The sequence below is a fragment of the Eublepharis macularius genome, chromosome 15, assembly GCF_028583425.1.
Source record: "Eublepharis macularius isolate TG4126 chromosome 15, MPM_Emac_v1.0, whole genome shotgun sequence".
NCBI lineage: Eukaryota > Metazoa > Chordata > Lepidosauria > Squamata > Eublepharidae > Eublepharis > Eublepharis macularius.
In genome coordinates, this window is record NC_072804.1 from 53,395,659 (window position 1) to 53,405,859 (window position 10,201).

The 10,201-nt window shown below is 49.9% G+C and overlaps 1 protein-coding gene across 1 annotated transcript in view; it reads right to left on the reverse strand.

Annotated features, from left to right (window-relative positions):
- The window catches only part of CLASRP (CLK4 associating serine/arginine rich protein), a 36,581-nt gene extending 27,377 nt beyond the window's left edge, over nucleotides 1–9,204 (reverse strand). The window contains exons 1-2 of the mRNA XM_054998750.1: nucleotides 9,113–9,204; nucleotides 198–304 (exon numbers count right to left, since the gene is read on the reverse strand). The gene's annotated coding sequence lies outside the window, so the exon portion shown is untranslated. The remainder of the gene's footprint in view (nucleotides 1–197; nucleotides 305–9,112) is intronic.
- Between the last annotated feature and the right edge of the window lie 997 nt (nucleotides 9,205–10,201).

The window sequence follows — 10,201 nt, forward strand, 5'->3', positions numbered from 1 at the left end:
GGATCTTCAGGCAAACAGCATAGCTACACACAAAACCGACACTCCCCACCACGGCACTTGGTTAATTTATTTCATTATTGGTTTGTGTATTGATTTTAGTATTGTTTTCTTGTTTTTATTGATTTTAAACTGTTCACTGCCCAGAGCCCCTGGGGATGGGCGTTATATAAATTGAAATATATATAATATATACTCACAGAGCAAAAACTTGGGGAGGCAGTCAAAAGAGATGTCCTTCTTTCCACCAACTGCCCATAAATTGATTAGGAGGGACTGGCTCAGTTGCTTGAGTAAAGGCAATAGCCTAGATGAAGGAAGAGTCAGAATTGGGTTAGAATTGTAATCCACAGCTAAAACTCCAGTTCTGCTCAGGGCTTCCTAGGAGCTGGCTGTGGGCCCACAAGATGGTTGCGTGTAGGCCTCAGCACTTCACCTGCCGAGTTATAAACGAGATATGGTAAAATATTTCTCTACAGGTTCACTCGAGAATTTGGATTGTGAGAGGAAAAGTTCCAACTTGAGTGCATGCCCTCCAAAACAGGGAAGCTCTTTCCGCTAGACAGCACCATTGTATTCCGTACAGAACCTCACTGCTGTTAGAAGCAAGTAGGAGAATACATTTCTGACCCTTTTATAGAGAACAGAAATGACCCAAGAACTCAACTCTCCACCATTTCTGGTTTCATTAACTAGGCTTTCCCCCCTCTCAAGTTATTATGGGTCTGACATGTGACTGTAATAGGGAATGAAAAACGGACCTTTGGACACTTACCGTGAAGGGTCCTTCTCCTCTGAGTGCAGGAGGACATCTTGGGTTGTTTCCTTTTGCCCAATCAGGGAGGCAGGAAGTCAAAAAAATAGCTCTTCCTCTTCCTCTTGGAGCCTAGGAACGCCCCCTTGTTCCAGTTCTGGTGACTCCACAAAGCAGTAGAAGAAAAAACTATCAAATACTAGAACTTTCAAGAAGAAAAAACTTGCACCCGACCCGAAAAAGGAAAAAACTTAGTCGGTGTGCAGAACTATGTTAAGTAAAAAACAGTGAGAAAAAACGACTGCGGCATGTTGAGAGTGGAAGGAGAGACAGAAAATTCCAGCCGGAAAGGTGTCGTTTATAAGGAAGTATCAGAGAGGAGTAACAGGAGACGGGGGAGCCTGGGAGGGGCAAGATGTCCTCCTGCACTCAGAGGAGAAGGACCCTTCACGGTAAGTGTCCAAAGGTCCGTTCTCCCTCTGAGGCGGAGGACATCTTGGGTACTCCCAAAGCAGTTAGTCTTCTCCGGGTGGGAGAGGCTCCCCGTCGAACATCACGTGCTGGAGAACTCTCCTTCCGAAGGCAGCGTCCGCTGAATTGAAAATGTTCATTTTGTAGTGTCTGACAAATGTGGAAATTGATGACCAGGTGGCTGCCTTGCAAACCTCTTCCACGGAGGCGTCCTTGAGGAATGCTGCGTTAGTTGCCGTGCTTCTTGCCGAATGAGCAGTAATTCCCTGAGGCACTTCTCTGTTGCACGCCTTGTACGCTTCCGTGATGCAGGACCGAATGTTCCTCCCAATGGCTGCCGAGGACATCTTTTTCCCTTGGTTGGGAGGAGAAATATTGATGAAGAGCGAGTCGGAACACCTGATAGATTCAGTCCTAGATAGGTACGACTTGAGGACTCTACGAACGTCGAGGGTATGCCAGTCCCTTTCCTTAGGATGAGAAGGGTTAGGGCAGAAAGATGGCAGATTGATCTCCTGAGTCCTATGGAATCTGGAACAGGATTTGGGAACAAAGGTGGGGTCAGTCCTGAGAACCACTTTATCCCGGTGAAAAATGCACAGGTTGGGCTTGATTGACAGAGCCCCCAGTTCCGAGATCCGCCTCACTGACGTGACAGCTACCAGGAAAATAGTCTTGATGGTTAGCCATCTCAAGGAAATTGAATGGAGAGGTTCAAACGGGGGCCTGGTTAAGGCCGATAAGACAACGTGAAGCCTCCAAGTAGGGAAACGATGAACAACTGGGGGGCTTAGCAAGGTCGCACCCCTGAGGAAGCGTTGGATGTGAGGATGCCGGGAGAGTCGACAACCTTCCAGGACAGGAAAGACCGAAGACAGAGCCGCTACCTGCTTGCGGAGAGTGGCCGGCTTGAGTCCAGCTTCCAGGCCCTGCTGGAGAAAGTCCAGGATCATAACGATGGATGGGCGCAGAGGATTAACCTTCTTCCTCCTAGCCCAGCGAGCAAAGGCCTTCCAGGTGGTGTTATATAGCCTAATAGTTGATTTCTTCCTAGACGCCAGGAGGGTAAGGATCACCTGCGGAGGGTACCTCAATCTGGTAAGGTACTGCCTCTCAATCTCCACGCGGTCAGACACATCCATTCTGGATGGGGATGCCACACCGGGCCCTGATGCAGAAGATCTGGTACCGTTGGTAGCTGCATCGGAGGGGAAATCGTCAGTGCCTGTATCGTGGAGAACCAGGGTCTCCGAGGCCACCATGGAGCCACTAGGATTACCTCCGCTTGACGTTCCGCTATCCGCCGTAGAAGTTTGGGAAGAACCGGGATCGGTGGAAAGGCGTACAGTAGCCCCTTGGGCCACCGAGTAGAGAGAGCGTCTATCCCTTCTGCCTGGGGGTACAGGAACCTGGAGAGAAACCTCGGAACTTGACAGTTCGCAGGAGTGGCAAACAGGTCCATGATCGGTGTCCCGAAACGTTCCGCAATCATATGGAAAACCTCCTTCTTGAGTGTCCACTCCCCTGGGTGGATGGACTGCCTGCTGAGCCAGTCCGCTTGAATGTTGGTCACGCCCCTGATGTGTTCGGCTTGCAGAGAGAGGAGATTGGCTTCCGCCCAGTGTAAGATCTTCATGGCCTCTCTGTGCAGCTTGGGGGACCGAGTGCCCCCCTGATGGTTGATATATGCCTTGGCTGAGACGTTGTCGGTTCGTACCAGAACATCCTTGCCGACGAGGTCTTGGCTGAAGAAAGCGAGAGCAAGGCGAATGGCTCTGACTTCCAGGAGATTGATTGGCAGGACAGTCTCTTCCGGAGACCACGTACCCTGAGCAGGTCGGTTTTTCAGAACTGCCCCCCAGCCGGTGAGACTGGCATCGGTGAATAGTTGCAGCCTGGGAGGATTGAGGAACGACTTCCCCCGCCGCAGGTTGGGTGCTGAGGTCCACCATCTGAGGCTGGACTTGACCTTCAAGGGCACTGTGAGTTGTCGATCGCATCTTAGTGCAATAAGAGATTGGAACGGTCTGAGGAAGGACACGAGTTCCCGTGTGTGCAGACGGCCCCAGTCCAGGGCCTCGCAGTTCGCTACGAGGGTTCCCATCAACTTGGAGAGCGACATCAGAGAAACGGAGCTGCGGCTCAGCACCAGAGCGGTCATCTCCTTGGTTTTCTGGATCTTCTCCGGTGGTAGGTAAAAACGACCCTTCCTGGTGTCGACCAACATTCCTAGATGAAGCAGTCTTTGAGAAGGCTGAAGAGAACATTTTGATAAGTTGATCAAGAAACCGTGCGCTTGCAGGTAGAGAACCGTGGTCTGTGTGTCGGCCGCCACCTTTTCCCTGGAGCTTTCTCTGAGTAGCAGGTCGTCTAAGTAGGGATGTATATGAATCCCCCTCTCCCGCAGTCGAACGATGGGGTTGATCAGGATCTTGGAGAACAACCTGGGAGCTGTGGCAAGTCCGAATGGGAGGGCTTTGAACTGAAGGTGGAGACCATTCACATGAAACCTCAGGAATCTGCGATGGGCCTGATGAACCGGAATGTGTAAGTATGCCTCTGTGAGGTCTATGGAGGTGAGGAATTCTTTGGGTCGTAGTGACTCCGCGATAGATCTTAGAGTCTCCATGCGAAAGTGCCTCAGCTTTATGAAACGGTTTACGAACTTTAAGTCCAAAATGGCCCTCCAGTCTCCGTTTCTTTTTGGCACGGTGAAGAATAGGGAGTAAACACCGGAGCCTTGCTCTTGACGAGGTACAGGTTCGACTGCTTGGATGTTCAGGAGATGTTGTACCGCGTTTAAGGTGATGGATCTCCTTTGAGGGTTTCGGCGTAGGGGGGATGACAGAAAGCGATCCGGTGGGTGCGACTTGAACTCTATGGAGTAACCCTTTGAGATTACTTCCAGTGTCCAGGCATCCGCCTTGGAGTCCACCCAGGATTGGAGAAAGAACTGTAGTCTTCCCCCCACCGGAAGCGGCCGTGAGTCAGGACTTCTGAGTTTTGGAGTCGAAGTCCTGCCTTTCCCCTCGTTGTTGGTGTTGTCTGTTAGACCTGAAACCGAAGTTAGCTCTCTTGAACGATTGTTTGTTGGCACTCCAGGAGGACCGTTTGGAATCTGGACGTGGTCTCGCCAAGGAATGGTGTGTACAAAAGGACTGGTTATTGAAGGGTCGTTTGTCATACCGTCTCACCGACTTGGGTAAGGCTTTTTTCTTGTCTTTGGTCTCGATGAGAACCTTTTCCAGGGCATCTCCAAACAGTTTATCCCCCTGGAAGGGGTACGCCATCAGGATAAATTTGGATCTGATGTCAGCTGGCCATGCGCGCAACCAGAGAAGCCTTCTAGCCACTGCCGCAGAGGCAATGGCTCTGGACGAGAAGGTGAGAGCATCCAGAGTAGCATCTGCCGTGAAGGTGGTTGCTTTTAAGACTCTACTAGCCCCTTCTAACAGACGCTTTTGATTTTCAGGTAGCAGCTGGATTAACTTGCGCAGCCAGACTACTGCCGCCCGGGACACGATGGACGCGGTGGAAGATGCTCTAATCGCCATGGCTGCTGCTTCATGCGCTCTCTTGAGTGCCGCTTCGGCCTTCCTATCCAGATTGTCTCTGACTGAGCCTTGGCCATCTTCCGACAACAGCCCAGGTGACTGAAGCGCCGCCACCGGGGCATCAATTCGAGGAACCTGTAAAAACTCAGATGCATAAGAAGGTAATGCATACAGTTTTTTAAGGGCGCTTGAGCATTGTTTGCTAGAGGCAGGGGAGACCCATTCTGCTTTTAATTGTCTTTCAAAATATTCCGGAAAAGGGAAGACCTTCTCCTGGGTGTCACCCCTTGGGAAAAATTCTTTACACCCTCTGGGTCTTGAAGAATCCCTACTGGTACCACTAGATGCCTCTTCCCCTCCTCGTTTCTCCTGAAGCTCTAGGGCAGCCAGAGCCTTACTCAGAAGGTATGGATAGTCCTCTGATTTAAACAGCCTGTTTGACTGGTCAGGCATAATGACTTCTTCCTCCTCCTCTTCTTCTGAAAGGAACTCCCTTTCTTCACCCTCCTCGCTATCAGAGTAGGCTCCCCCCCCTACAACAATATCCCCATCTCTGGCCGGGATTGGGTGTGCTTTTTGGGCTGCCTTGGTAGGCCACTGGCAGGATGTACGCCGCACTTTACTGGGGGGGGAAGGAGGCAGGGAGGAAGACTGGCTTGTTGCCTCGGGAGGGGGTTGGCACCAATGAAAAATCTCTTCCCGCATGGTCTGTAGAAAGGACATGAACTCGCCTCTCAGGAGGGAACCGAGGTCGCCCTGTACATTACCCGTCCCATGGGCTCCGGTGCCGATCGACTGCAGAGGCCACGTCACTGTAGAAGGGCCTGCAGGGCACTCTCCCGGCTGGAGGTTGGCGACCACGGCACTGGGAGCCGCGCGGGAATCGGCGCGGGCGCCATCTTGGTTTCCCGCCAAAACCGCGGCTGCATCTAACGGGCTGCTGGTGGCCTGCTCGACTGGCCCTGATGCCTGGGAGTCCTTCTGCTTGCGTCGCGATTTTTTTGAAGAAGTACGCGGCTTTGCAGCCGGAAAGGTGCCGGGATGCCGTTCAAGCCTGGGCGGCAAGACGGTACCCGGGTACAGCAGCCGATTCTGCCGCCGATGCGGCCGTTGGTGAGCTTCCCTCCTCACCCTCCATAAAGCTATCTTCGGAGTCCCTGGACTCCATCGTCTTGATAGACTTGGGCCCAGAGAAAAAAAGAGTTGAGGAGGGGGGGGGAGGAGTAGAGATAAGAAAGGTAGAGTAGAGAAGAATAAGAGAGGAAGAGGGAAGGAAAAAACTAGAGCTAGAACAAAGAAGACAAAAAAGACAGGACTGTGGGCTGACAGAGAAAACTGTAGCCACAACTGCTCTCCCTGGAGGCAGGAAAGAACTGGAACAAGGGGGCGTTCCTAGGCTCCAAGAGGAAGAGGAAGAGCTATTTTTTTGACTTCCTGCCTCCCTGATTGGGCAAAAGGAAACAACCCAAGATGTCCTCCGCCTCAGAGGGAGAAAGGAATTACTACAAGGGGATCTCCCATCCAACAAGCTACTGATTTCGTTTCATCAACCTGCAATTTCTCTCACACTGCCTTCACTATCCGAATGTAGCACCCTTTGTGATGGTTGGGTAAATTGCAAATATAATCCTTTAAGCTAGTCAGGAACCAGATATCTTGGGATTATCACTGGGAAAATGGACACTGCTTTCGCCTCAGTATGAATATTAGAGAAAATTCCAGGTGGACAAGAGAATGTCATCGAATGACTCATCTACCATGGGTGCTGGGGTTTCTTCCAGTTAATAAATCTGGGATGTTGTTCCCCTCAGGATGTTTGTTTTTCTTTCTTCTGTTCCTTGGAAAAAAATACTGCAGGGGATTTTCCTCCCCCAAATTTTCCAGGTTCCCACCCTCCAAGACTTCACATCTCTACTCTGTCTACATGTCATAAAGAAAAATCCTGAAAAGCAAAGGACACTGGAGGAGGGACTTCCCCCTAAGAGTTTTGCCAGGATGCCAGCAAACAGGTTGACTCTTTGGAAGGGAATCAGGCAGCTTCGGTTCAGGAGCCTCCACTTACTAATCCCTCTTAGAGAAGTTTTGTAAGATCCATTTTAGGTCATACAGGGTTTCAGTTGCCAGGCAACACCAACAGGGAGACAGAATATCTTCTTTCTGGATACATTATTTTTAAATGGACACTGTTTATTGACTCCTATTGCACTGCTATTGGTGGGGGGGGGGCATCCAGTCAAATTCAGCTCCATTACATTAACAGTAAGAGCCCCGTGGCACAGAATGGTAAGCTGCAGTACTGCAGTCCAAGCTCTGCTCATGACCTGAGTTCGATCCTGGCGGGAGCCGGGTTCAGATAGCTGGCTCAAGGTTAACTCAGCCTTCCATCCTTCCAAGATCGGTAAAATGAGTACCCAGTTTCCTGGGGGTAAAGCGTAGGTGACTAGGGAAGGCAATGGCAAACCACTCCATAAAAAGTCTACCAAGAAAACATCATGATGTGACGTCCCCCATGGGTGAGTAATGACTCGGTGCTTGCACAGGGGACCGACTACCTTTACTTTTTTAAATTAACAGTCCAACCCCTTTTGGAGACAAGAAACTCTACCCACTTCCCACTGCTGAATGTCTGAGATAGCAATTAAAGACATTTGAAATCAGTTCCTGGAACTAAACAGAGTGTGCATTCCAACAACAAATGAAAAAAACCCCACTTCGCTAACTGCTGCTAGAGAGGAGGAGGAGGAAAGTGCACGCTCAGCTTTACAGGCTGACAAATTGAAATGGCAGCTTTTCAAAGCAAGCTGCTTCTAGACAATTAATTCAAATCTCTTAAATGACAAACATCTCATTCCTCCTAACCTCCGCATGCTCCAGCACCACTCAGGTTTTTGGAAACCAAAACCATAGCTTGCCATGCTCAGGGGAAGAAAATGCCCCAGAAGGGAGGTGCATAATCTATCTTTATTCTCTACTGCTATAAAGAGTGTCAGCATTTTCCACTCAAGAAAGAGTTAAATAAACCTTAACTCATAAGCTACTGTCACAGCAGCTTTTGATCCAAGTAACAGAGGAAGAGAATAAGAGATTACCCTACAGAGCAGCAATGCTAGAACAGTCTGTCCAACAGGGCCAATGTCGAAATGTGTTATTAAAGCAAGCCAACAATTTAAGCAGTGACACTGCACAGTAGTGCCAGCCATATTAAAAGTGGGTAAGAAACACTTGGAAGAAAAGAAGGAAAATACAGCCTTTTAAAAGTATATGTTCTACTCTGCCACATACTTGAGAAATTATTTACCAAGGATTATTCCACATAATGCTACAAAGAATAGTACAATTTTTTAAAAAGATTGCTATATTAATATTGTTTATGGACCCACCATAAATATCTCAGTCTTTTAGAAAACAATACATTCTATTCTGCCACATGCTTGGTATACTGGATTATTCCAGACAATGGTATGAAAGGGGACCCTTGCATGCAGACCTGAAAACCAGCCTCCCAACCAAGCCTATCTGAAGCATGCCATCCTCCAAAATTAACTCCCCCCCCCCCCCGCCGCACTGCTTTTATTCCACAGGCCTTCCACCTGTGAAGAGATTTCCACTCCCTGCAAAACTTCAAAGAAAGATGCACTAGTCCTCAAAATTCTTTTAAATGCCTCCAATCCCACAAATCTTAAAAATATGAGGTTTGGTTCTTAGGAATTGAGGAGAGAGGATTTTTATGGAAGGGGGGCTCACATTTCTCCTCCCCCCAAAACTTCCAAGGAAGATGTGCTAGTCCTCAAAAGCCTCTCTTTTAAATAATGCCGCCAATCCCCAACAGGTCAAACCCAACTCTTAAAAATATGACTTTCTGCTCTTAGTTGCAGAGGGGGATTTTTATGGAATGGGGGGCTCAGATTTGACCACCTCCCCCAAAAAAATTCGAAGAAAGATATGCTAGTTCTCAAAAGCCTCTTTTAAATAATGCCTCCAATCCCCAAAAATCTGACTCTTAAAAATATGAATTTTGGTTCTTAGAGAAGATGAGGAGTTTTTTGGAAGGCGGTTGATTCCCCCTCAACCCCTCCGCCCTCAAAAAACTGCCTCTCGTATATTTTAAGATAAAAGGGCAGGCAGGGCTACCCAGGACCCCCAAGGGGGACCCCCAAGGGGGGGCCCTTCTCTCCCATTAGGGGGGCAAGGCGGGCCCTTCACCAAGCTCCCCCCCTCCAGGCACTCCCTGGCCGGTTCTCTCCTCCCCCTTCCCAGCTAGGCCTCATCCTGTTCTGTGTCAACAACCCACCCCTGTCAATACATTAGAGGGCAGGAGAAGCCACATCTCACCCACCCAAGAAGTCGCAGCTTCTAGACCGGAACCGGAAATGTGCAGGAGCCGGATGCTAGGGAGGGAGAAAGCGTCTCCTTGGGGCTCATTGGATAAAGAGAGGCCGCGTGACGGCCGACACGCCACCCAATCACAGTGCGTGTTCTCCCTCTGTCCCCGCCAGGCCGTCTCTTCTATCCAGTCGTGTGTTGAGTCGCCCCCTAATGGTCAAAGGAGGAAGAGCGCAAGCGCAGAAGCAGCCCCGGCCGTCTCATGTGTTGTTGCTCCCCTAGTGGTCGAAGGAGAAGGAACGCCACAACAAACATGGCGCAGGCGCAGCAGCAGCTCCGGCCGTCTCATGTGGTGTGGCCCCTTGGTGGTCGAAGGAGGAAGAGCGCCGCAACGACCGGCACAAGCGCAGCAGCACTCTGACCGTCTCATCTGTGTTGTGGCTCCCCTAGTGGTCGAAGGAGGAAGAGCGCTGCAACGAATTAGACGCAGGCGCAGAAGCAGCCCTTGACCCTGAATCAATCCAGGTTGTTTTCAGTTTTTGCGTCCTATCTTGATTCTCATATTATATTCTGCGATTGTGTTGCAGAAAAATTAAACAAGAGTCCAGTAGTGCGAAGAGTTACTCCAGCAATAAAATCAGAGCTGTGCTTGCCAACCTCCAGGAGCGGCCTGGAGATCTCCTGGAATTACAAGGGCTGACAGCAATCAGTTTCCCTAGAGGATGTGGCAGCTTTGGAGGGTGGGCTATATGGCATTATACTCTGCTGCACTCCCTTCTCTGACCAAACCCCACCCTCTAAGCCTCCCCCCCCAAATCTCCAGGAATTTCCCGACATGGAGTTGGCAACCCTAGATTCACTAAAACTTCATTTTTAATCTTGAGATCTGGCAAGGAAGAGACTCACTCTGTCCCTCCATCTTTGCCCAAATAGTCATGCTCATTTGGAAGCACTGATCACACTGTATTGGAATTAGAATCCAATGACAGCACTTTAACTAGATAGATAGATTCAGGGCTTTTTTTCAGCAGGAACGTGGTGGAACGGAGTTCCGGCACCTCTTCAAAAAGGTCACATGGCCGGTGGCCCCACCCCCTGATCT